Below are 27,662 nucleotides of genomic sequence, written 5' to 3' on the forward strand. Positions count from 1 at the left end.
ATTTAGACTTGCAAGGATTAAACTAAAGAAGGTGTTCAAAAAACATTCTGCCAGTACCAGAAACAGATGTGTAAAGGTTTTATAACCTGTGATGCTCTCTTCCAAGCCCTGGTTGATAACAATGAGGTTCACATCAAGACTCCTCATAAGTGATGGTCACACTATAATATAAACTGAAACTGGATTCTTTATTATTTAGGTTTAATTTAATATTGTCTGTCAATCGAGTCCAAACATGAATAGCTTAGGTTTTTCAGATGGGAATATCTGGGCAGGGAAGGTCACCCAGCATTATGGAACCGGCAGGAAGAAATATGACCGATAGATATGATATCATCTCCCTATTATTTTCCTGTAAGAAGTTATAGTCATTATATTCTTTGTCTAGTCCATACTCACAGGAGGCTATAAAAAAAAAATGAAGCTGCGTCCTGCTAGGCCACGCCCCTGGCATGCCTATGGGAGGAGGGAAGTGTCCAGTTACCTGACGCCTCTGCAAACTGTGGTAAATAGCCCTTCTGCCAAAGAGTTGGACTTATTTTGGAGGACCAGTTTCAATTGGCAGTTCATCCCTAGACTAGATTGTCTATTGGTAGTCTCCTATGTTTTTTTTAGGGATGCACCGAATCTGCCGCTCTCTACATGCAGTTATGTGGATAACCATTGACCGCTGGTAAAAAGAGTGTGTGCTTCAATTGCATTAACTCTTTTAATGTTAGAGTGCTTGGCATCTCTTATTGCCTGTGGTGCTGTGACACTAGTCTAACCTTTGTGCAAGGTGTGTGAAAGACTGAGCAAGTGACCCTATGTAGCAACACCTAAAGTCATTTAATGTTCATTTAATGCAGTAGTCACATAGGGTTGAAAAAAGACCAGAGTCCATCAAGTTCAACCCATCCAAGTAAACCCAGCACACACAACCCACACCTACCAATCTATACACTCACATACATAAACTATATATACAACCACTAATACTAACTGTAGATATTAGTATCACAATAGCCTTGGATATTCTGATTGTTCAAGAACTCATCCAGGCCCCTCTTAAAGGCATTAACAGAATCTGCCATTACCACATCTCTACGAAGGGCATTCCACAACCTCACTGCCCTCACCATGAAAAACTATCTACGCTGCTTCAAATGGAAGCTCTGTTCCTCTAATCTAAAGGGGTGACCTCTGGTGCGTTGATTGTTTTTATGGGAAAAAAGAACACCCCCTATCTGCCTATAATCCCCTCTAATGTACAGAGTAATCATGTCCCCTCGCAAGCGCCTCTTTTTCAGAGAAAACAACCCCAACCTCGACAGTCTAACCTCATAGTTTAAATCTTCCATCCCCTTAACCAGTTAAGTTGCATGTCTCTGCACTCTCTCCAGCTCATTAATATCCTTCTTAAGGACTGGAGCCCAAAACTGCACTGCATACTCAGGGTGAGGCCTTACCAATGACCTATAAAGGGGCAAAATTTTGTTCTCATCCCTTGAGTGAATGCCCCCTTTTATACAAGACAGCACTTTATTTGCTTAAGTAGCCACAGAATGACACTGCCTGGAGTTAGACAACTTGTTATCTACAAAAACCCCTAGATCCTTCTCCATTAAGGATACCCCCAACAAACTACCATTCAGTAGATAGTTCATGTTTATATTATTTCTACCAAAGTGCATAACTTTGCACTTATCAACATTCAACCTCATTTTCCAGTTTTCCAATTTTTTCAAATCGCACTGCAAAGCGGCAGCATCCTGCATGGAACTTATAGTTTTGCACAATTTTGTGTCATCAGCAAAAATAGAAACAGTAATGTCTATGCCCACCTCCAGGTCATTAATAAACAAGTTAAAAAGCAAAGGACCAAGAACTGACCCCTGCGGTACTCCACTAACCACACTGGTCCAATTAGAAAATGTTCCATTTACCACCACTCTTTGTAATCTATCCTTCAGCCAGTTCTCTATCCAATTACAAATATTATGTTCTAGGTCAATATTCCTCAATTTGATCATTAACCTTCTGTGAGGTACTGTATCAAACGCTTTAGCAAAGTCCAAGTAGATGACATGAACTGCCATTCCAGCATCGAGGTTCCTGCTCACTTCCTCATAAAAGACGACTAAATTAATCTGTTAAGCATAAAATTATGCTGACACAAACTTATAGTATTGCGAACAGCAATGTATTCAAGTACCCTATCCCTTATTACCCCTTCCAAAAGTTTTCCTACTGCTGATGTCAGACTAACAGGCCTATAGTTTTCAGGCTGAGAACTGGATCCCTTTTTAAATAACGGCACCACATTAGCAATTTGCCAGTCTCTCGGCACCATGCCAGACCTCAACGAATCCTGAAAAATTATGTGAAGAGGCTTGGCAATCACAGCGCTCAGCTCATTTAATTCCCTGGGATGAATCCCATCCGGTCCTGGACCTTTGTTTACCTTTACATGTTCAAGTCTCTTTTGAATTTCCTCCAGAGTGACCCATGCGTCAGTAGCTAAATTACCAGAACTGGGCATATTAAAAGGGAAGCCTTCATTAGCTGGCTCCTCAGATGTATAGACAGATGAAAAATAAGAGTTCAAAATTTCTGCTTTTTCCCCGTTCTCATCAACCAACTTACCCCCCCCCCGTGATAATAAGGTTCCCACCCCTTCTTGCTAAAAAATAATTTTGGATTCTTTTTACTCCTAGCTGCAATATCCCTTTCTATTTTAGCTTGCCTGATAGCTTTTTTGCATGCTTTATTTGCTTCCTTGTACCTGATGAAAGTTTCTGCTGTCCCAGCTAACTTGAATGCTTTAAAAGCACGTTTTTTCTTACCAACCTCGACACTAACACTTTTATTCAGCCATAAAGGTTTTGCTTTGCGATGCCTCTCCTTGCTTACAAGGGGAATATACTGTTGTGTATACCTGCAAAGCAATGTTTTAAAGATGTTCCATTTTCCTTCTGTGCCTAACCCTATGAAAAGCCTTTCCCAGTTGACACATTGCAGAGATGCCCTTATACTGGCAAAGTCTGCACGTCTAAAATCGAGCGGTTTAGTCACTCCCTTATAGAGCTGTCTCTGCAGCATTATCTCAAAGGAGACCATGTTGTGATCACTGTTCCCCAAATGCTCACCCACAAAAATGTTAGAGATGAGTTCAGTATTAGATATTACCAGGTCCAAAATAGAGTCATTCCTAGTAGGTTCTTGAACCGCCTGAAATAAAAAGTTGTCATTTAGCATATTTACAAACCTACTAGCTTTTCCTGACTTAGCCACCCCATTACTCCAGTCAATGTCCGGATAATTAAAATCCCCCATAATAACAACTTGACCCAGTTGTGAAGCCTCCTCCATTTGCAACATCTATCATCTATACGGGGGTGTTTTATAACATACACCAATGATCATTTTCTTTGTGACCTTCAGCCCTACTGAAATTTCTACCCAAAGAGATTTGACGTTTTCATTGGTAATGTCTTTATTACATGGCTTTAAATCTGACTTTACATAAAGACAAACCCCTCCACCCTTTTTAATCTCTCTGTCCCTCCTAAAAAGTGTATAACCATTTAAATTCACGGTCCAGTCGCATTTTTCATCCCACCAAGTCTCAGTGATACCAATTAAATCATAATTTTCAATACATGCAACAGCCTGCAGCTCCCCTAATTTACCCGACAAGCTTTGCGCATTAGCCAGCATGCAGCGGAGATTACTACTTCTCCCTCTGATGTTTACATTAGCTAATGGAGAGTTAGAGCTAAGGCAAATATTAGACTGTTTTCCTTGTAACGGAAGCTCCTTATCTGATAAACTATATGCCCCCCTCACTCCTCCCCCACAACCCTTTGCTAGTCCCACTGCCCCATCTACTCTAGCTTTCCTATAGAACTCTAGCTCACCCACCCCTCCTTGTCTAGTTTAAACACTCCTCCAGCCTCTTAACCATTCTCTCCCCTAGCACAGGTGCAATCCGTCACGGCTGTATTGATTGTACCCAAAAGAAAACTCAGCCCAGTGCTCTAGGAACCCAAACCCTTCCTTCCTACACCAAGACTTTAGCCACGCATTTAGCTCCCTAAGCTCCCGCTGTTTCCCTAAACTTGCACATGGCACCGGCAAAATTTCCGAAAAAATTACATTGGAGGACCTTTCCTTAATCTTAGAGCCTAGATCCCTGAACTCACTCTTTAAGGTCCTCCACCTACCGTTCATTTTGTCGTTAGTACCGATATGTACCTAGACAACCGGGTCATGCCCAGCCCCTCCCAATAATTTGTCAACCCGATCAACCACATGCCGAACCCTGGCACCAGGAAGACAGCAAACTGTTCGGTTGAAGCGATCCACTCAACAGAATACCCTGTCCACTTTCCTAATGATCGAATCCCCTATACCCACCATGTTTAGGCCTAGCTCTGCTCTCCTCCCCACCACTACTAGAGAAACTGGTCTCCCGGCTATTAGAGAGATCAGCCTCATCTAGAACCGCCAGTCCAGAGTTCACACTCCCATCTTCTTCACACAATCTGGAAAATCTGTTGGGATGCGCAAACCCTGGAGCAGTCTCCCTTTTCCTTTTCCCCACACTATATTGTCTGTCACCCAGCTTACTGCCCTATCATCCTTTCGTTGCTCCCCGCCCCCATACTATCTGACCCCGCTAGCTCTTGTTCAGTAAGCAAGAGACTTCTCCCAAGAATGTCAATCGAACGCAGTGTTGAGCCCTCTAGGGCTCTAACGCGAGCCTATAAAGTGGCAATTCACTCACATCCACAACAGAGGTATGCACTTTGGAACTGTTTTTCCATAACTGCATACATGTGGCAGGCTGTGCACTGTGTCAGACCTTCAATGTTGCTGCCACTCATTCTCCCAGGTACAGAAACAGTTAAACAGAAATAGGTGAAAAGACTTGAAATAAATGCAAACTTTGTACCTTGTTTTAAACTCCTTTAGTTTGTAACTCCTGTGTTTATAACTTCACTTACAGAGCCCCCACTTCAAAGAGCAATTACAGAGCACCTACCACCAGAGCAAGCTCCACTGGAGTGCCAGTGGTTCTATTTATACAGTCTGTTAAGGTCAACTAATCAAACCCCACCCACCTCAAACTGAGGGTAATTACAAAGGAATGTAACTTCTGGTAAGCCTTATAGTTCACCAAACTTTGTAAATTAGCACCAAAAACAACAATTACTTTTGAAAAAAATTTAAACCCAACAGTTAAAAAACACAATGATTTTGAATAAAGTTAATAAAGAATACTTATTCCTTTTTTGTTGAATTGAAAAGCAAGTTGATTCAACTAGCCACCAGCCTGTTAGTAAGCAAGTAATTGTGACACTGCCCCTTAATGTTGCTGCCTTGACACAATGGGCACTTTATTCCTAGCACTCATTAGGCACAGATAAAATGCATTAGGTCTCCAGCACAGGACAAAAAATTTTTGTAGCTAGGCATTTTAAACAACAACATTGACAATTACAAACACAAACAAACATTTGCAGTCTAGACTGGAGATGTAATACAATGCAGGTGCTTTATATTTGCCATACTGTCATTATAATATATAATTCTAATAAGCCATTGAGCGTTTGTAATCATCATTATTGGCCTTTATACAGTATACAATTTTTGACTGATAGGTGACGTTGCCTAGAATTGTCTGGTTGGTGGTACCTCAGAAAGATCCAAAGTAGGATTAACATCTAACAAGGGGGTCCAGATGCATTCAAATTCGGTGAGATGCCTCTTGCTATGTATTTAATTTTACAAGAGGTATTGTTTTATTAACAAGTGTTATCCACTCTGCTACAGTGGGTGAGTTGGGACTCATCATCCATAATGGTAAGTATTTTGGCATAAAACAGTATTGCTCTCATTAGGTTTCTTAAGTGATTCTGGGGGACCAATTCATCAACTAGGCCTAGTAGACATACTTCATCTAAACACTGCATAATTCCAGTCCAATAGGTAGCTATATGTGCACAGCCCATATCATATGGGCAAAATCTGCATTTGCATTATGACATTTAGGGCACTCTGCATTAGGTGATCTACCTATAATTTAAAGTCTGATTGGTGTGATATATTGTATAAATTGTATAAATCTGTCTCTTGTGGCTATGAGGAAGTCATATATGTGGTCAGTTGCCTCTGATCATCATTTAGTTGTGGGAGCATATTTTTCCATTTTAGCTGGAGGTTTCTATAGAATTGCAGATTTGGCCTATCCAGCATTAAATTGAATACATTTACTATCTAGTACCACATCAGAAAGCCATTTCACTCCATTAAGAGGCCAGTAATGAAAATCTGGGTGCCCCCAGAAGTGTTGCAAGTTAGAGTTTTTCCAGAGAGGCAAATATGGGGAGTGTAACCTTGTGTTTCTCATTTTCTGCTTTACTAATTTAGTCCAGATCATCATAGGGGTAGTGAACACCTCTGGCAAAAGGGGAATATCTCCTTTTTTTCCTGTAGAGGGTTGTCCAGATCTAGATTAAACCAGTTAGGCAGGATATACCCTTTTGAAAACATTGATTAATGGTAATTTTACCCAGTGCATTGCATATTTTTTGAATTTGGAGAGAATAGGTGCTAAATTTATTTCACAGTATTTGGATAGATCTCAAATCTTCTGTGTATAGTGCGTAATCTTTTTCTCTACCTGTCCAACTCTAAGGCTTTTGATCTCTTGATCCAGACGGATGGCCATGGAAAGTGTGACCAGTGCAAAAAGTAGAGAGGGTCATTGGGCATCCTTGCTTGGTTCCATTACTTAGTGTTATTTTGTCTGAAAATATGGAGTTTACATGGAAGCGGGCATTGGGTTTCTTGTATAAATCTTTTTATTACTGCCTATAGTCCCACTGCCTGTGTTAACTTAGTGTTTTGTATATAATTATTATTATTATATTAAATTAAGAATGTGGTTTTGTGTGACATAAACCCACTTGTGTATCAGATCGGGTACAACTTTGAGTAGCCTGTGAGCAATAACATTTGCAAAATTGTTTGCATCCATATTACATGGATTTTTTACAGTGAGAGCTGTGAAGTTGTGGAATTCCCTCCCCGAATCAGTCGTGCTGGCTAATACATTATATAGCTTTAAGAAGGGGCTGGATGGATTCTTAGCAAGTGAGGGAATACAGGGTTATGGGAGATAGCTCTTAGTACTAGTTGATCCAGGGACTGGTCCGATTGCCATCTTGGAGTCAGGAAGGAATTTTTTCCCCTCTGCGGCAAATTAGAGAGGCTTCAGATGGGGTTTTTTGCCTTCCTCTGGATCAACTAGTAGTTAGGCAGGTTATATATAGGCATTATGGTTGAACTTGATGGACGTATGTCTTTTTTCAACCCAACTTACTATGTTACTATGTTACATAATGAGATTCGGTGGTACCAATCACATCTAGTTTGGTCTAATTTTTGTGGATTCAAGTTATGATTGCCTCGTAGAATGAGCAGGCTCTAGACATTCATTAAATATTTTCGAAGTTTGTAACAAGCTGCTGGCAATCTGTCTGGCCCAGGGGTTTTATTAGCTGGTAGGCTTTTGATACCAATTTCTGTCTCTTGTAGAGAAATGTGATTATCTAGAAATTGCCATTGTTCTATGGATAGGTAGAGGAAGGGGGTGCTATTTAGATATGTTTCCATATCATTTTCTGCTGCAAAGTCTTGTTGTGTGTATATCTCCCTGAAATATGCAGCAAATATGTTCGCTATGTTCTGTAGGTCAGTGTGAAAGTTCCCATTACCTTCCCTTATAGTTGGCACTACCATTACAGCCTCAGAGACCTTAGAAAAGTAAGCCAGCGTTTTCCCATTTCTGTCTCCAGTTTTAAAGGTTTTTTGGGTATGATACAGTAGCTTCTTCCTAGTTAAGATCACATTGTTGCAAGTTTAGGTCCCTTTGTGCTTTTAATAAATTGGAGTGGGTTTCATTTGATTTATTGTTTATAAAAGGTAATACGGTGCTGTCCCACCAACTCTTACATAGTATGTGTTTTATTCTGTTGACTTTGTCATTCTTCAAAGGCATATATATATATATATATAAAACAGTCCACACGACAGCACCACACTCCAAAATCTGCTGCTCTGCAGTTGCCCCTGTGCACGGGATATCATATAAATATCAAAATAAAACAGCCAGCACCAAGGGTCTTTGTGTTTCAAAAAATCTCTCGTGTACATGCAATTTTAATACACGAGAGATTTTTTGAAACACAAAGACCCTTGGTGCTGGCTGTTTTATTTTGATATATATATATATATATATATATATACATACATACATATCTATATCTATATACATAAAACTATATTTCTTGTAATCTTGTCTCCCTTGGAGACCCCTCGTGGACTTCATTCCCTCCCACCCTGCCCACCTCCCAAACTTGGGAGTTATTTTATGTATGAAAGACCGCCTCTGGTCATATTGATAAGTACTTGTGTAATGCAGATTGATTACCCATCACATTATGTAGCCTGATATTTTATAGTCAATCCCAGAGTTCAATCATCGTTCTTGGGTGGTGGTAATTCCAAGTGATACCTCACTGATTATTGACCTCCATAAACTGTGGGTTCTGAAAATAAGGTGCAAAGTCTTTGAGGTTATTATTTAAATGTGTTCTGCAGGCATACTCTGGGAATGCCCTTTAGGTCTGTTGTACATTGTATTGACTAAGTTTCCTACTCTGATACTGGGTAAGTGACAGTTAAGGCAGTTTTTCCAAAAGAGATTACTTTTGATAGGTACCTTTGTATTCCAGTTGGGAAGCTGAGATCTTAAAGGTGGGTAACTTGAACTTATTAGCTTTGTTCTTAATGCGGGTCTTGTTAAAAGAATTGTAGGGTTATGGCATAATTAAGCTGTGGATAAAGCAGTCAGTTAAGTGCTCACTCCGGGGCTTTTCTGTGAGGGGTCCCTCCGTTGTGTTGTGGGCTATTTGGAGGTGAGAAGCATTGCGTATTAAGCCACTGATCTGCTTCTTCTGTTGTTGTGAGGAAGTGCACTAAATCTTCACGTACTACCCGGAGTTTAGATATAGCATGGAGTAGATGATCCCTGCCACCCTCAGCCTTCATTTCACTTCTTGGTAAGATGCTCTCAGCTTTTGTATAGATTGTGAATAACCCAGATACAAAGAAATGTTAGTGTCATTATAGGTCAACTGAACTTTCCGCCTAGCTGCCACCATTGCAGTAGTTAAGAAAGTGCGTTATCAGTGGCCTAGGTGGTGTGCCCTGAGATAAGGCTCTAGTTGGAATACAATGTGTTCTTTAAATAATAACAATTCTCGGTGAAGGCCTCATGGATTTTCTATAAGTTGTAGGTTGTTTCGTTGGCTGCAGTTCTCAAGGTCTTCTGCCCGAGCAGAGAGTGTCAAAACAATATAAAGAGAAAGAGAGAACAGTTGCACCTTCCACACTGAAGTGTTAGTCTCAAGTAAATTTCAACACTATTCTACAAAAGAGATATGTAAATGGGGATAGAATCCTCCAAGTAACGTGCTAATGAAGTATACAAACATACAATACACAAATTAAGAAACACCAAAGCAGGTGTTCCCTCCTAGACTTCAATCACATGCACAGTTACTTAATTAAATTATTAGGTCAGTTAGTTAACAAAGAGTATTAGAAAGATCAGAATTAAAATTTAACCTTTATTAATTTAAATAAAACCCCCCCAAAAAAATGATGCTCATAGAAAAAAGAAAATCCCAATTAAAAATAGCAGGGGGTGAAAAGCGATCCAAATGTTAATCACAGAGCATCAACTGCTCACTACTGATTTACTGAGGCTGACACAAAACAAAACGAAACAACGTTTCGCTGACATAAAATGTATCTGATTCCCCCTATTCAAACTCCAACTGAGCAGTAACAGGGAAAATGCCTCGGAAAACTTGCAACAAATGTAACAACTCTTAACTCGTGTAGAGAGACACCCGACTCATATCATGTGCTGCTGCTATTATTTAAGTAAAACGGGGCTAGAGTGCTTCTAATTCAGCACTCCAACTTACAGTGTACTGAGCATTCTCCTCCTTAGTTTTAGTCACCCCACCATAAATTATAGCATTAGGTCTCGTGGTGATACCCCAGCCTCCCATATCAATATTGCATTCCACCCCCGCACCTAAAACTGCACATCATTCGTGCACCCATACCATCCCACCCCCTTAAAAAAAAAGCCCCTGCATCAACAGCCCGACCTCCCCCCTGATCAATATGCCCAACGCGCGTTTCGCTCCACTCTGTGGAGCTTTTTCAAGAGCTAAGGCGCCCCCTCTGTGTACCGGCTTTTCAAATCCCTCTCAGGTCGTGATTGGTCCAATTGTCCCTGCTTGGTTCCGCCCACATGACGTCACCGTGGGACTTGGATTCTAGTACTTCTGCCATACCTAAAGGAAAAAAGCTTACCCAGAACAACCAGAAGGGGGCAGAGTTCTAATATATATATTATATTACATTCCTAGTTAGTGATCTGAGGGAAATCGCCTGGAATTTATCCTTTGTACTTTTTTTGGTCCATATTCACAATTTGTGTATATATAGGAAGAAATATTGTACAGTATTTAAGCTCATGGACATATGTAAATAAATTGATTCTCATGTTGAGGGACATCATTACTATGGGAAATGATTAATCTAAAAACACATTCAGGGTTATACTTTTATTGAGGCCTTTTGGGGAGAGTGAATTCAGCAAAAATATCCACTCACTTTCCTTTTGAAGTAATGCTTTATCCAAATTACCCCCTCGTAGTCCTAAATTGATCCTAGTTAGCCCTGATAATTTAAGGCCCCCACTGTTCCCATCATGGGCTTCCAAGAAATGTTTAGCAATAGGGGTCATTTTACTGTCCGAGCATCAGCTTTTGATTGATTAATACTTCTAATATGTTCAAGGAGTCGGTCCTTGAGCATCCTTGTGGTTTTGCCCACATATTGTTTATTGCATGGACACGTAATGAGATATATCATGCCCTCAGTACGGCAATTAAAATAATCTTTCACATAATGCTTGAAATTGAATCTATCAGTAACCAATTTTAAGTTACAAATATATCTGCAGGCCTTACATCGGCCGCAAGCATAGGTCCCACTGATTTTTTACATGATTGTATTGAGGATTGAAAATGACTGGACACAAGTTTGTCCCTTAGATTTGGTGATCTTCTACAGCATGTGCTGGGGAAGTCACCCACATATTTTCGCAGAACTGTATCGGTTTTCAAGATGTGCCAATGTTTGTTCAAAATTGATGTAATTGCAGGCCACTGATTATTATAGGTACTTATAAATCTTACACAACTATCTTCTGGTTTTTCTTGTCTCTGTCCTGTCTCCAAAAGGCTGCTGCGTGTGAGCCCACACGCCCTACACCCTACGCCCTACCCAGGAATGGGTGCAACAGTATCTTCCAGTGTGGAAATGCATGCCTCAGCTTCTTTTGTCCGTTCTCGCTGAGTTTGCTGGTCGTGGCGCAGCAATGATGTGTCTACTTTGATCGACTCCAATTGTGCAGTTGTACTGGAGTATGTAAAGTTTGGACCCACACACAGAGAGGGTTTTGCAGTAGGCTTTATTTTACAAACTGTAAGGCTGCCAGATCTGCTCACATGGCTGTATCAAAACCAAAGTGACTATGATACTATCTGGCTTGCTGGAAAGGGCGCCCTCTAATATCAGCAGTGGTGCATAGTATTGAACATTAACAAAACATAATAAACAACTTATAACAGAGTTGCTGATAAACAGTACATACCTCCCTTCAGATTTGAAACAACATAAGATACATAAAAAACTAAAATAGATAATAGCAATGATTTTCGCAATGTGGTCAAATATATTTAGGTCTTTGAGATATGCAGGAGGCTTTCTTCCGGTTGTCACTGGGTATCTGTTAGTGGACACAGGTGTCTGCTGTCCTGATGTGTTTTCTTCTTCTGGGCTCCTCTCTGTAGGGCCATCATTGTTTGTTTCAGTGTTCTCTTGAAATAGTCTTTGCAAAGGTGCATCATCATCATCACTATCAGATAATTCTCGGGTAATACTGTGCTGTTCATTTTTTGCAGTTACCATAGAGCCCTTGATGCTTGTAACTAAATATGGTTGTGTATCATACAAAGGATCCAGTTTGTGTCTTCTCTGTTTCCGACGCAGGATTCTCTCTCCCACTGCCAACCCAGAGTGGCTTGCATGATGATGGGTGTCAGAATATGCTTTCCTTTTGGATTTAGCACTCAAATCTTTTTCAAACAAGTTTCTATCCACAGTCTCAGTTTTGCTGTCACTAATGTCTGGAATTTTGATCCTGAGTTTGCGGTTGAACAGCAGCTCTGCAGGTGATTTTTCTGTTGTGCAATGTGGGGTGGACCTGTAGTCTCTAAGAAAAGAAAACAGATTTTGTTTCCATGGCCAGCCTTCAGATGCAGTTGCTCTAAGGAACTTCCCCATTGTCCACTTGAATCTTTCCACCTCCCCGTTTGCTTGAGGCCACAGTGGAGTGATACGCTTATGTTTAAATCCAAGGTACAAAGCAAAGTTCTTGAACTGATCTCCATTAAAAGGTGGGCCATTGTCTGTTTTTACAGTCTGTGGAATGCCCAAAGAGAACACTTTGGGGCTGATTTACTAACCCACGAATCCGAATGGGAAAAATTCCGATTGGAAAACAAACATTCTGCGACTTTTCTGTATTTTTTGCGATTTTTGCGTCGCCGTTAAGACTTTTTTCGTAAATTGACGCGACTTTTTCGTAGCCGTTACGACTTGCGCAAATTGTCGCGACTTTTTTGTAGCCGTTACAATTTGCTCATATATTGTTGCAACTTTTTCGTATTGAGCGCTCGTAAACGGCGGGCAAAACTTTCAGACTTAGCATGATTTTGGAAGCCTCCCATAGGACTCAATGGCACTCTGCAGCTCCAACCTGGCCCAAGGAAAGTCACGATACCGAAGCTTGAATGAATCCGAAACTTTCGTACTCGGCGCGATGGCTACGAAAAAGTTGCGACAATTTGCGCAAGTTGTAACGCTACGAAAAAATCGCAAAATACCGATCATTACGAAAAAAACGCATTTGGACGCTTTTCGGACATTCGTGGATTAGTAAATGTGCCCCTTTGTCTAGAGCAGGAAGAACTGCAACAGAGGAAGATGATCTGATAATTTCAACCACTGGGTATCTGGAATAATCATCAATGATAACCAGCAGGTATTCACCAGTATGAAAAATCCTTAAAGTGGATCTGTCACCCAGACACAAAAAGCTCTATAATAAAAGTCCTTTTCAAATTAAACATGAAACCCAAAATAATTTTTTTATTACCACATCCAAACCCATTATAAAAGCATTTTAAAATCCCAGCTGTCAATCATATAATGCCTGCCCCGCCTCTATGCCTTAGGCATAGAGGTGGGGCAGACAGATACTTTCACTTTCAATTCAGAACTTCTTAGATGTCGCTGCCCTCCTCACATTCCCCCTCCCTCCTCACCATCTAATTGTGTAACCAGTGCATGGACATGGGCATTAGGTCCCTCCATACTGGCACAGAAACAAGATTTTGGCAGGATGCAATGCCAGCTTTGATAACAGTGTCCACAAAATGGCCCCTGCCTGCTTGCTGCAATTGTGAATTCCAAGGCTGAATAAGATAAGATTTAAATAATTTATATAAAGTAAGTAAAGTTTATTTTGCTTGCCAAACACAATAGAAAACAATTTTAAATTAAGGTGACAGGTCCGCTTTAAAGTGATACTGACACCAGAAATTAAACCTTTTTTATAACATTGTCATAACATTGCCTTTGCATGCTATTTATAATTTTGCCATAAAAGTATTTGTCCAAACTTTTACATTCCTTATCTGATCCCCCATGTTCCTCTATGAGGGGGCTGCCATATTTGTCCAGCAGGGGGCCGTTAGCATTAGAAGCTGTAACTGTCAGGCTGAGAAGGGACAGTCAGGTTGGCAAAACAGTCAGGTTTTGGGATTTCAAGTAACAATTACTTACAAAAGCAAACCTATCAGCAAAAAATAATCAACATAACTTTTTATGTAGATTCATATTTTAAAAAGTTGTTTTTTCGTGTCAGTATCACTTTAAAAATCAATACTCACATTACACCAGGGGGCTGCTGGTAACACAGACATTTGTAATGGTTCCTTGTATGTACCAGGTGTCGTTGCCTGACACGCAATGCATATTTGCGCCACCATCTCTGCTCTCTGATCTATGTTTGGAAACCATACTTTTTTTTTTAGAAGTCTTTTAATTTTTACTATACCTTGGTGTCCTTCATGGGCTTTTTTTTCATGGGTTTTGTAGACAGTATGGAATAATATTCGATTACCCCTTAAGAGGATGCTGTTATCATCAGTGACTGTGAGCTCCTTTGCAACTCTTTTGAATGTCGTGAGCTTTGCTGAATGTTCAGTGTTTTTGTCTACAGTGTACCATTTACCATTGCATATCAGTTGCACAAGTGCTTGTAATACAGGATCTTTCAGTGTGGCTTCCTGAAGCTCTTAAATTGTAAGAACCTTTGGGACTGCATGGCTGGACACAAAATTGACATACTCTTCTGCTACTTTACATTCTATGAAATTTTTGAAAGGAGTAGACGGTATGGGGTGGCGTGACATGTAGTCTGCTGGATAAGCTTTACCAGATTTGTATACCACACGGAAATTATATGGATGTAGTCGTAGGCCCCATCTCTCTATTCTGGCTGGTGGTTTGGATTTAGGATTATTCCAGATGAGCTGTAGTGGCTTATGATCTGTCACTAGAGTGAAAGGACTCCCATACAGGTACAGGTGAAAATATTCACAGCTCCATACTATTTCCAATGCTTCACGTTCTGTTTGAGGATATTGTTTTTCTACATCACTGAGTGAACAGTTGCCGTATGCAATGACATATTGTTTACCTTTGTGTTTCTGTGTTAGTATGGCACCAAGACCAACTGGACTGGCATCAACTATTAGTTCAGTTTCTCTGCGAGGATTGAAATATGACATAATCCTCTCACTTGTTAAGATTTGTTTGTTTAGTGTTTGGAAGGCACTCTTCTCAGTTTCTCCCCAGTGCCAGGGTACACCTTTTTTTGTCAGATCTCTCAGTGGAGCTCCAAGTGTAGAAAAATGAGGAATGAAATGAGAACAATAGTTAGCCATTCCAAGAAAACTGTGTATTTCACTGGCATCTTTGGGAGCACTTGCCTCATGAATGGCTGCAACCTTTCTGGGGTCTGCAGATACACCATCTCCAGAAAAAAATAAAACTATAGAATTCAAGCTGATTTTTATTAAATTCACATTTGTTGTGGTTGTCATGGAGTCTTTTAAACAACTGCAGTTAGATTATCATCATGTTCTTTCTGGGTTGCCCCATACACCAAGATGTCATCACTGAAGCTTTTAACACCTGGAAGTCCAGACAGCGTTTGATGTATTACATTCTGGAACACTTCAGCAGCAGAAGATACACCAAAACTCAACAGTCCAGTGTGTGTAGAAAATGTTATGTATCAGTTCAACTTGATGATAACCTGCTTTTAAGTCCAATTTTGAAAATATTTTAGCCTGGTTAAGGTCATGGATAATATCTATGGTTGGCGTGATATGACGCTCTCTTATGATTGCAGTGTTAGCTTGTCGCATGTCTATGCAGACTCTAACATTGTCAGGGTCCTTGGGTTTTGGTGCTACTATTGGGAAGACCCAAGGAGTGAGCCCATATACACGTTCAATAATACCCTGCTTTTCAACGTTTTCTAGTTCTATGCTAACTTTTTGCCATAAATGGAAGGGAATTCTCCTGTGTGGCTATATTATCATTTTCACAGCAGGATAAATGTGAAGTTGCACCTGAAAGTCTTTTAACTTTCCGATTCCCTCAAACAAGTGATTATATTGAAACATTAGGTTATTTGCGACCAAGTGTGAAGTAGTTGAGACTGCGTTCATGAGTTTGATTAGACCCAGGCAAGATGATGTTTCAAAACTCAAAAGTGAATTATGATTTCCCTTGGTAACATAAAACCATGTTTTTAATTTTTTGTCTTTACATGTAGTGATGAATTTACACATATATCAAGGGGTCTTTCTGCACCATATGCATATGTTTTAATACTGCTTTCTAACAGTTGTGGTTGTGGTTTCAACAGCTGAAATGTAGATTCTCCAATGAGATTCACAGCAGAATCTGAGTCTATCATTGCAGCGATTTTAGTGTTGTCAAGGAGAACATCTACCTGTGGTTGTTTATGGGGTGCCGTTTGTCCAAAGTACATTTTGTCTACAAAAATTCTGTAAATAAAGGACAATTCCCAGAACACAGAATTAATGTGTGGCCATATACATTGGTAACAAATATACAAAAGACATAGTTCTGTGAAATAATCAATTTTATGCACAAAAGGATATAATTATATTACAAACTCCATTCTGTAAATTTTAACAAGCATTCTGTCTCACAAATGTATAACATCCATACAGCAGAACAAGTTTTTTACAGAATGAATTATGTAAAACAAAACTTTGCACAAAATATATAATGGTGTAGCTGACTAGCATATTCCAAGCTAGATTTTATGACAAAATAGATGTTTGTTACAAAAAGGAAGATTCATTAACACAAAATTCATTCTATCAACAAAATACTTGGTTCCACGAAACTGATAAAATATCCATTCTATGAAACAGCACTGTCAGTCAAATTACTGAACCAATAAGAAACACATATATTCATTATCCAATAACATGCAAGTTTTAATTGAAGTCCATTTACTGGTCTTTCTTCCCACTGTTTAAATTGTTTCTATAAAGTGTTGACCCTGCCCCCCCCCCCAAACACACACACAGGAGGATTTTTTGTAGGATTTATTTAACAAGGTAGAAAACCCTGCCCCACATGGCTGCACCATCCCAAGTGCATAGATGATGTGTGGCCTGATATAGAGGGCGCCCTCTAATGTCTGCTGTGCTGCATAGCAATAACCATTAACAAAGAACAAACATTCTTAAAAGGGCAGCTGTTAAACCCCACAGGTTCTTAAATGGAATGTCTTACAGGGGGATGAGAAATATAAGGGTGAAGACACACAGGGCTACTAGTAGCAGCTACTTTTTCATGGCTACTAAATGCCAAAATACGCTGCCATAGACAATACTAAGAATTGCCTCTGCTAAAACACATGTTGAGACTGTTATTAGTAAATGATAAGCATTGTCTATTTTAGTAGCTGCTACTAGTAGCTCCGTGTGTCTTAACCCTAATGCTGTACTAATTCTGTGGTACAAAACTGATCTCATGATGTTTCTTTGGATTGTGCAGCTAAAAATGAATTTTAAAGCATTCAAAACATAGATATGATACCTTGAGGTAAGTCAGCTATTTCAGTCATTATAAGCCTAATGACATTATTATAGGCCTAATATCCCCTCATTATGATTGCCCCCCCTTTTTTTATTTTAGAAAAATTCTTGCTCAAGCTAAGGGAGTGTGAGCAAATTGGTGACATGGAGGGGGTGAGATAGCAATGTAGGGGTAGGAGGGGTGATGCAGAAGGAGTTGGACCAGTGTTATAGGTGGGCATGCTGGAGGCCGAGCAACATAAACCCTGTGTGTATGGACAATAACAACCTGGATTGATTAGGAATTTTGGGCAGGTTGAGGGTAGGCCGGAGGTAGAATGACAGGTAAATGACTGGTAAATTTGCAGTACTGGCTCCGGCCTTGCCTGGTATTTTACTAGCTAGACTGGCAAAATACTGTCCAGGTAGCAACCCTACCCCTGAAAGTCAATAAAACACAAGATATTAATAGCATTATTTAAAAAATTCCAACATTATCAGAATAACCACTCCTGTGGTGACCCATCAGTATTGTACATATACAACATATATTTATGGTAGCAATGTAATAAATAAATAAATACCAATAATAATACAAATAATAAATAATACAAATAATAAATAAATACACCAATGAGTAGAGCACAAACCCATATAACATAAGCCCCTCCCTCCAAGGATACCAGCTGACTCATATCTCTACACTGCAATATGAAGTTGCACTAGTTTGCATAATTCCCCCACTGTAGTAGTGACCCTAATAATAAGCTTTGTAGATGATTGTTAGGCTCCAATGTCTGTCCCCCTCCTAGCTGTAATATTGCAGCAGTTAGCTGATAGCACTCTATTAATAATGTGCTTAGCTATAGTTCAACTACTTTAGCTATAGTTCAACTACTACATAATACGCGTAACCATGTGATTCAGCCACTTTAGAACTTGATGCAGACAGGTTGGTTGTATAGTATAGATGTGTAGGCCTTATGAGCAATATCCTAGTTAGCTGTAGTTCAACTACAATATACATGGGTACTATGTGCAAACAAAAGGGATCATTTACATATTGGTACTTCAGGAGGATCATCATTTATTTATATGATGTATTATGTGTCTGCATGGTGTTGCACTGGGGTGTCCAGGGTCCAGCAGGGCTGCCACCCCTGGAGCCCCTCACCTCAGTTACCAACTTATCCACTGCTTCCAGCCTTCACCCCCACCCTGTGTGTAATGCACACTGCATACCCCCTTTTCCTCCTTGCAGCCGCTATTGGTGGTGGTTGTGCGCCCAAAGTGGGGCCCACTGGGTTTTTTTCCCTGTGGCTACGTAGTGTAGTAGTTGAACTATGGATAAGTACATTATTAAGAGACTGCTATCAGTCTTACTGCTGTAAGCTAACTAGTACAATATGTATGTATGTATGTATAACCAGACAGTATCCTCAGCACTATAGATAATGCAGCCTTGTGGGGCAGAGCTGGCAGCTTTTCATATTGTTAAAAAATATGTGTGTGTGTGAACACTTTATAGACAAATTAAAACAGTGGGAAGACCAGTAAATTGACTCCAGTTAAAACCTGCATATTATTGGATAATGAATATGCTTGTTTCTTATTGGTTCACGAATTTGATTGACAGTGTTGTTTTACAGAATGGATATTTTATCACTTTTGTTAAAGTTTGTATTCATTTTGTTGCTAGAATGAATTCTGTGCTATAGAATATTGCTTTCTGTCACACACATCTATTTTGTCATGAAAACTAGCTGGAATATGCTATTCAGTTACACCATTATATATTTTGTCCAAGTTTTGTTTTATTCATTCTGTAAGTAACTTTACACATAACTGTTTTTTGTATGGATGTTATACATTTGTGAGACAGAATGCTTGTTAAAATTTACAGAATGGAGTTTGTAATATAATAATATCCTTTTGTGCACAAAATTGATTTTATTCTCATTCTTCACTAGAAATATATCTTTTGTATATTTTTTACCAGTGTTTATATCCACACTTTAATTCTGTGTACTCAGGGCTGGCCTTACCAACTGCGGGGCCCAATTGGTATGGGGTGCCATTTGTCCAAAGTACATTTTGTCTACATAAATACATTCTATAAACAAAGGACAATCCCCAGGACACAGAATAAATGTGTGGCCATATACACTGGTTACAAATATACAAAAGACATAGTTCTGCAAAAATAATCAATTTTATGCACAAAAGAATATAATTATATTACAAACTCCATTCTGTAAATTTTAACAAGCATTCTGTCTCACAAATGTATAACATCCATACAGCAGAACAAGTTTTTTACAGAATGAATTATGTAAAACAAAACTTTGCACAAAATATATAATGGTGTAACTGACTAGCTTATTCCAAGCTAGATTTTATGACAAAATAGATGCTTATTACAAAAAGGAAGATTCTATAGCACAAAAATAATTCTATCAACAAAATGAATACTCAGTTCCACAAAACTGATAAAATATCCATTCTGTGAAACAACACTGTCAGTCAAATTACTGAACCAATAGGAAGCAAGTATATTCATTATCCAGTAACATGCAAGTTTTAATTGAAGTCCATTTACTGGTCTTTCTTCCCACTGTTTGAATTGTTTCTATAAAGTGTTGACCCTGCCCCCCCCACACACACACAAAGGAGGATGTGTTTGTAGGATTTATTTAACAAGGTAAAAAACTTCCAGCTCTGCCCCACATGGCTGCACCATCCCCAGTGTATAGATGTGTGGCCTGATATAGAGGTGCCCTCTAATGGCTGCTGTGCTGCATAGCAATAACCATTAACAAAGAACAAACACTCTTGGGCAGCTGTTAAACTCTACAGGTTCTTAAATGGAATGTCTTACAGGTGGATGAGAACTATAAGGGTGAAGACACACAGAGCTACTAGTAGCAGCTACTTTTTCACAGCTACTAAACACCAGAAAATCCCCTGCCATAGACAATACTGAGAATTGCCTCTGCTAAAACACATGTTGAGACTGTTATGAGTAAATGATCAGCATTGTCTGTTTTAGTAGCCATTACAATTAGTTGCTACTAGTAGCTCTGTGTGTCTTCACCCTAATTCTGTACTGATTCTGTGGCACAAACTGATCTAATGATGTTTCTCTGGATTGTGCAGCTAAAAATGAATCTAGAATACAGCATTTTAAAACATAAATATAATACCTTCAGGTAAATATAATAGGCCTAATTATGATTGCCCCCCCCCCTTTTTTTTTAGAAAGATTCTTGCTCAAGCTAAGGGAGTGGGAGTAGGACCCTGAGGGGCAAATTGGTGACATGGAGGGGGTGAGACAGCAATGTAGGGGGAGGAGGAAGAGGGACCAGTGATATAGGTGGGCAGGCTGGGGGCGGAGCCACAGAAACCCTGTGTGTACGGGCAATAACAACCTGGCTTGATTAGGGATTTTGGGCAGGTTGAGGGTAGGCCGGAGAATGACAGGTAGACTGGTAAATTCCCAATACTGGCCCCGGCCTTGCCTGGTATTTACTAGCTAGACTGGCAAATTACTGGCCAGTCAATAAAACACAAGATATAAATAGCATTATTTCAAATAAACTCTAACATTAGCAGAAAACTCACGTGGGGGCCACTCGATATAGTACAATATACAGATATTTATGGTAGCAGTGTAACTCAGTATATGTGAGACGCTTACACCAGTGAGTAGAGCACAAACCCATATAACATAAGCTCCTCCCCCCAAGGATACCAGCTGACTCATATCTTTACACTGCAATATGAGGTTGCACAAGTTTGTATAATTCCCCCACTGTAGTAGTGACCCTAATAAGCTTTGTAGGTGATTGTTAGGCTACAATGTCTGCCCTCCTCCTAGCTGTAATATTGCAGCAGTTAGCTAATAGCGCTCTACTAATAATGTGCTTAGCTATAGTTCAACTACTACATAATATGTGTAGATATGTGATTCAGCCACTTCAGAACTTGATGCAGACAGGCTGGTTGTACAGTATGATGTGTAGGCCTTATGAGCAGTATCCTAGTTAGCTGTAGTTCAACTACAACACACATCAGTACTATGTGCAAACAAAAGGGATCAGTTACATATTGTTACTTCAGGAGGATCATCAATCATTTATATGATGTATTAAATGTGTGCGTGGTGTTGCACTGGGGTGTCCAGGGTCCATCAGGGCTGCCCCCCCAGGAGCCCCTCACCTCAGTTGCCAACTTCTCCCCCGCTGCCAGCCTTCACCCCCACCCTGTGTGTAATGCACACTGCATACCCCCTTCTTCCTCCTTGCAGCCACTATTGGGGTTGGGGGTGGTGCGCCCAAAGTGGGGCCTTGTGGGATTTTTTTTTCCCTGTGGCTACATAGTGTAGTAGTTGAACTATGGATAAGTAAATTATTAAGAGACTGCTGTAAACTAAGTAGTACAATATGTATGTATGTAGCGTGTGTGTGTGTGTGTGTGTGTGTGTATGAACACTTTAAGACAAATTTAAACAGTGGGCAGATCAGTAAATTGACTCCAGTTAAAACTTGCATATTATTGGATAATGAATATGCTTGTTTCTTATTGGTTCATGAATTTGATTGACAGTGTTGTTTCACAGAATGGATATTTTATCAGTTTTGTGGAACTGTGTATTCATTTTGTTGATAGAATGAATTCTGTGCTATAGAATATTGCTTTCTGTTACACGCATCTATTTTGTCATGAAAATCTAGCTGGAATATGCTAGCCAGTTACACCATTATATATTTTGTCAAAGTCTTGTTTTACATTATTCATTCTGTAAGCAACTTTACACATAACTGTTTTTTTGTATGGATGTTATACATTTGTGAGACAGAAAGCTTGTTAAAATTTAAAGAATGGAGTTTGTAATATAATAATATCCTTTTGTGCACAAAATTGATTTTATTCTCATTCTTCACTAGAATATATCTTTTGTATATTTTTTTACCAGTGTTTATATCCACACTTTAATTCTGTCTACTGGGGATTGCTTTTTGTATATAGAATGTATTTTATAGACAAAATGTACTTTGGACAAACGGCACCCCATAAATTGGAACCATTTTTGCGGGGCCCCCTTAGTACATTGTGAATTATGCTTAGTGTAGGGGGAATCACCATGCTGCCATAGTTTTATAGTTTTTCAGGCTGTTCCTGCTGAATTGTGCTTAATACAGGCACACCTCCCAACATTTAAAAAATGCAAATAGGGATAAAAAGCTCTGCCGCGCGGCCAAAATTTTTTTTTTGCCATGCCCATGGAAAGAATGCAATTTGCCCTGCAGTGTACTCCCATTCCCTGACTCGCCCAACACTAGCAGAACAGAGCAGCACTGACCAGCTTTCATGTAGCCATCATATGGAGCAAACTCAGGGGACTGTTCATGCTGAATTGTGCTTAGTACAGGGCAATCCTTATGCTGGTATAGTTTTATGGTATCTCTTTGTACAGGCTATGAGCAAACTTAGGGGGCTGTTCCTGCTGAATTGTGCTTAGTACAGGGGAATCCCTATGTGCCATAGTTTTATGGTATCTCTCTGTACAGGCTATGAGCAAACTTAGCAAACAAAATTTTCTGGGCCCCCCTCCTCCCACACCCTGCCGCCAATGTCCCCTCCCCCAGTGACATCTCCCATCAGTACAAAGGACACAGACATTGGTAGCCAGGGCCCCCCCTAAAACATTGGTAGCTAGGGCAACAACCCTAAAACATTGGTAGCCAGCCCAAGGCCCCCCTAAACATTGCTGGTCCTACCCCAGTGTCCTCATACTATTGCCCGCTACTTCCTGCTCCCCCACTCCCCCCAACATCCTCCAGCTCCCCCCCAAGTTTCCTCCAGCTCATCAGTCTTGTTTACAGCACACTGATCAGTAGTGGATTTGCTTTCTATACCTGCAGCTTGTTTATCAGAAATCTCTAATGATCTGCCATAGTCCAGTGTGTCATAGATATCATACACCTTTTCCCCAGCTAAATGCAGAAATAAAGCTTTCTTTCTGTCAGCATTAGTGACATCCATAGCAACTCAGATAATTTTCAAATCTTTGTATCCATCTCACCCACCTTTGTCCAGCAGAGTTAGGTTCAGCATCAAATGGTGTCAAATGGTGGAAAAGTATACTCAGTGCAAAGGACCATGACAGAGGAACATAAATGCAGGCTACTCTCTTTTAGTAAGAATCAAACAATCAAAGTGATGCAGAATGTTGATCCTTGTCGCCACTTGTAAAGTTTGGACCCACACACACAGAGGCTTTTGCTACATGTAGGCTTTGTTACAAACTGTAAGGCTGCAAGATCTGTTCACATGTTTGTATCAAAAGGGTGCCCTCTAATGTCAGCAGTGTTGCATAGTATTGAACATTAACAAAACATAATAAACGTCTTATAACAGGGTTGCTGGTGAACACTACAGAGTGTGAGTTATTTATTGCTGCCAATAATTCCGCATTTGGCTTGGGTGCCACTGCGTTATGGCTGGTTCAGGGTGGATTAAGTAATGCAGGCCTAAGGCCCTGATCCTCCACGTGGTCTGGTTCAGGCTGCGATGACTGCAGATATTTGTCCAGTTTTTGCAACTGATCCACTCTCCCTCTTTGGCTGTGCTTTACCATTTATAAACTTGAGTAAACTGATCAAATTGGGAGGCTTTCCTGTTGATGTGGCACTCAGGATAGTCAAGCTGTGGAGGAGCACCATAAAACGCCATCTTGACATGCCCTAGAACATGCAATTGTTTCTAGTGCACTTTGTAGCAGTAATCAAACTGCCTTCTATATCCATTATAGATCACTGTTGACAAACAGGAATCACCTGCATTATAAATTATGGACAATGAATTGTGATCGTGAGCATATTCCTAAAAGTTTTCTTTGGGAAAAAAAAGTGTAAAAGTTTGCTTTTTCAAGTCTTGCCATAAGAACCACTTTGCCTAGAAACTGGCTTGCTTGAAATATATAGGTATTTCCCCATCAAACAAAATAAGAACATGAAAATCTAAAGCTATATCTTACAATTTAATTCTCCAACCATTGCCATATTGCTGGCTCTGGCCTGCATTGTAATGTTATTTCTACTCTAGTTGTGCAAATGTGCAGTTCTGATCTCCAGCCATAATAGGGAGGTACAACCGTAGTTATCTATATATACAGCTTTCCATGAGTGTCAGCTTTTGCAACTGATTGCAGTTTCTTCATTCATTTTTGTGTGACATTTGAATTTTTGATGTACAGCACATCCAAGCTTGTCTCAGCCTTATACATGCTAAAAAACCTGTATTCTTTACTGGAAGACGTCTAGAAAGAAAATGTGTTTAAAGGGGCATGTAAAGTTAAACATCATAATCCCTGTGTGTGTTATATAGACTAAATGAAACAAGTTTGCAATATAAACACATAAAAAGTTCTCTACTGTTGGTCAGCAGAGTGGCAGCACTGGACCACTGGTCCAGCTGGGGTCCAACAGCCTTTGGCTCCTCAGCCCAACAAGGCAGGCAAGGTGGTGGCCTTGGAGCATTGTACGTGCCAGTCCCAGGACAAGTCGATAGTGGTATGCCATCTCTGCCAACAGAAAATTCATAGGCCAGGGTTACATATAGAAACTTCAGCTTTAAGAGGAAGGATGTGCCTGAGGAGGAGGAGAGGGTTTGCAGGCACCGTAGGCAGGCAGAAGTAGCTGGGAGGCAGGTGTTATAACTATACTTTCTCTAATATATTTGTGTAAGTACTTATGGTCAGCAAACACCACTCACCAAGGGAATATTTTAAGTATATTTAATATGTGAAAAAGAGTTACAGAAGTTACATACAAATTACCAATGATTAAGCCAGTCACAAACAATATTGACAGCTTCCCAATACAATACAAGGTATGTATGTATTAATTTAAAATAGTAACAATGTATGCATATGTGTTAGAGTGAATTAAGAGCGTGTGTGTGTGTGTAAGGGTGTGTGTCTGTATATCTGAGAGACCAGCCTTTTGTTGCTGATATATATCCCTGTTGGAAAATCCTCCCCCACTGTATTACCCCTAAGACCATATGTTTCCTGTCAATCACATTCCAGACTTAAGGAACAATGGTATATTTGAGGGATACTGTGAATTGTCGTCAGTGTGCACATTTGAACCATGTTAATCCATTCAGGCCTGGGATACAACTTATTTTCCAATACCCAATATTTAACATTTCCCCCTTTGCACACTGACTTGACAAGAGCATAATATTTGTACACAAACTGGAAAAGAACTTTGAAGAGAGAGTCGTTGAAAACCCAATCTACAAATTTCCAGGAATTCTTTGCAATATGCCAAATATTCATGACAAATGACAATTTATGTAATATTATGTAATGAGATGGTAAACAGTGATAATTTAGAAGAATTAAAATAATCTATTATCTATAGGCGGTTCCATACTCTGCTCATCCATTCACGGTTTCCTGGTTTGACTTTAAAAATCTTTCATTACAGTCTTTGATCATAGCCCTGCGTTTCACTGCAATTGAAACTGTAACTGCCACGGCACTGCCAATGAATTTCTTACCACACCTCTCATGGTCTTGCATTAAAATGTGTCAGCAAACATCAAAAGTGGCAAATAAAATTATGGTACTCAATTATGGGAGTCAGTTATACCAAGATACAGTCTCTGGCATTCCTTGTTACATTGTGTTATTCCATATATTTATCAAACATTTCTCCTGTGAATGAATCCAGATGGGCTCCCTGTAGCTTGGGTAAATCCCCGGCATCCTGCAACCCTTTGTCCTGTAGGGCCCAATGGATTTAAGCCTTGGCTCTTATAGCAGATCAGCCACTAAGCACCTGTATAGAATCAGGGAGTTGTACCAGTACCGGCATCACCAATGCCCCTCTGGGGTTCTTGGCATTTTTGCAGCCATAACATAGGCCGTACCCAATGAAAGGAAGGTGGGACTTGAATAAGCAGTAATAACACAGTCTTTAGCAGGATCTTAGAAAAACAGTCTGTTAGAGACTGAAACAGACATAGACAGAATCAGGAGGGATAAGACAGTCACTTTGTGAACAGTTCATAAAGTTCAGAATCAAATAATTTCTCCGGTAACCCTTATGAATGTTATCTTTCAAGTATAATTTCACCCTGAGTCACAGTCTGTGTTGCAAATCACTTCACACCAAAACCAGCACTTCTCTTCAAAGGATGTTGTTCCTCTTCTGTTGTTTTGAGTCTTGTCCAACACGGCCTATAGCTACTGCTAAACTGCACATTTTATACTAATCTAAAATTCTATCACTGTATTACCATGCCATTCTCATGAATATGATGTTATGCATTTCATGATTAATAATGTCCTTCATATTGAAAATCATTAATATGATATGTAATATGTAAATGTATGAAAAAACATAAATAGGAAAATAATTATAAAGAAAAATGAAAACATGTAAAAATGATGCCTTCTTCCCAATACTTAAAACATGTTTAAGGCATAGACATAAAAATAATTATTGTCCATTCATTTCTTTAACCTTTTAAAATGTTCTAAGAAATAACTATTTCCCTGGTCCCAACATAATTGCATATTAAGGAAAACATTCTTAAACTGTATAATCTGTTATCTATCGCAGGATGTTTTTATCCATGTGATACTTTTTCCCATGATCAACACATTTAATATTTCCTATGAAATATAAAAGAATTATTTCAGCAGCTGATTTTATTCAGATGTTTCTTCTCATCCAGATGAGTGTATAAGATGTATTACCTGTACAATGAAATGTTAAATCCCCAACTTTGCTTTATTTTGCTGAGCTGGCCCATTAGCCATGACACACTATACTCTTATTTATACAAATAATGATACCGCATAATACATGTTGTTAAAACAAGAATGAGTTCTTTGTTCTTTGCTGGGAAATGTATTTGTCACTGGTGTCTTATGGTCTTTTGTTTTTCATTAGTGTTAATATAACTATTGAGAAAAACCAAAATCAAACTCCTAACACATACACTTTATACCCTGTATTAACTATATAATATATAGATCAGTAGTGTGTGTGTATAGTATGGAATCACATGTGTCCTTGTGTAATAGGATACCAAAGTCCATCTGTTTCAAAGACCCTTAAAAACCAAGGTTCTCAACCAATTTAACCAGACTCCATGTTAAAACAAATAAACTTACATAGTCAAAAAGACCATTATTTGAGACCTTAAAAAACATAATCCTATCCATCCCAACAGTTGCCTCATACCTTAATA

At 39.4% G+C, this 27,662-nt stretch overlaps 1 protein-coding gene across 1 annotated transcript in view; it reads left to right on the plus strand.

Moving 5' to 3' along the window:
- arfgef3 (ARFGEF family member 3) overlaps nucleotides 1-27,662 on the plus strand; it is a 629,444-nt gene that overhangs the window by 386,416 nt on the left and 215,366 nt on the right. The gene's annotated exons all lie outside the window — the stretch shown is intronic.

This window comes from Xenopus tropicalis, chromosome 5, assembly GCF_000004195.4.
Source record: "Xenopus tropicalis strain Nigerian chromosome 5, UCB_Xtro_10.0, whole genome shotgun sequence".
Classification (NCBI taxonomy): Eukaryota; Metazoa; Chordata; class Amphibia; order Anura; family Pipidae; genus Xenopus; species Xenopus tropicalis.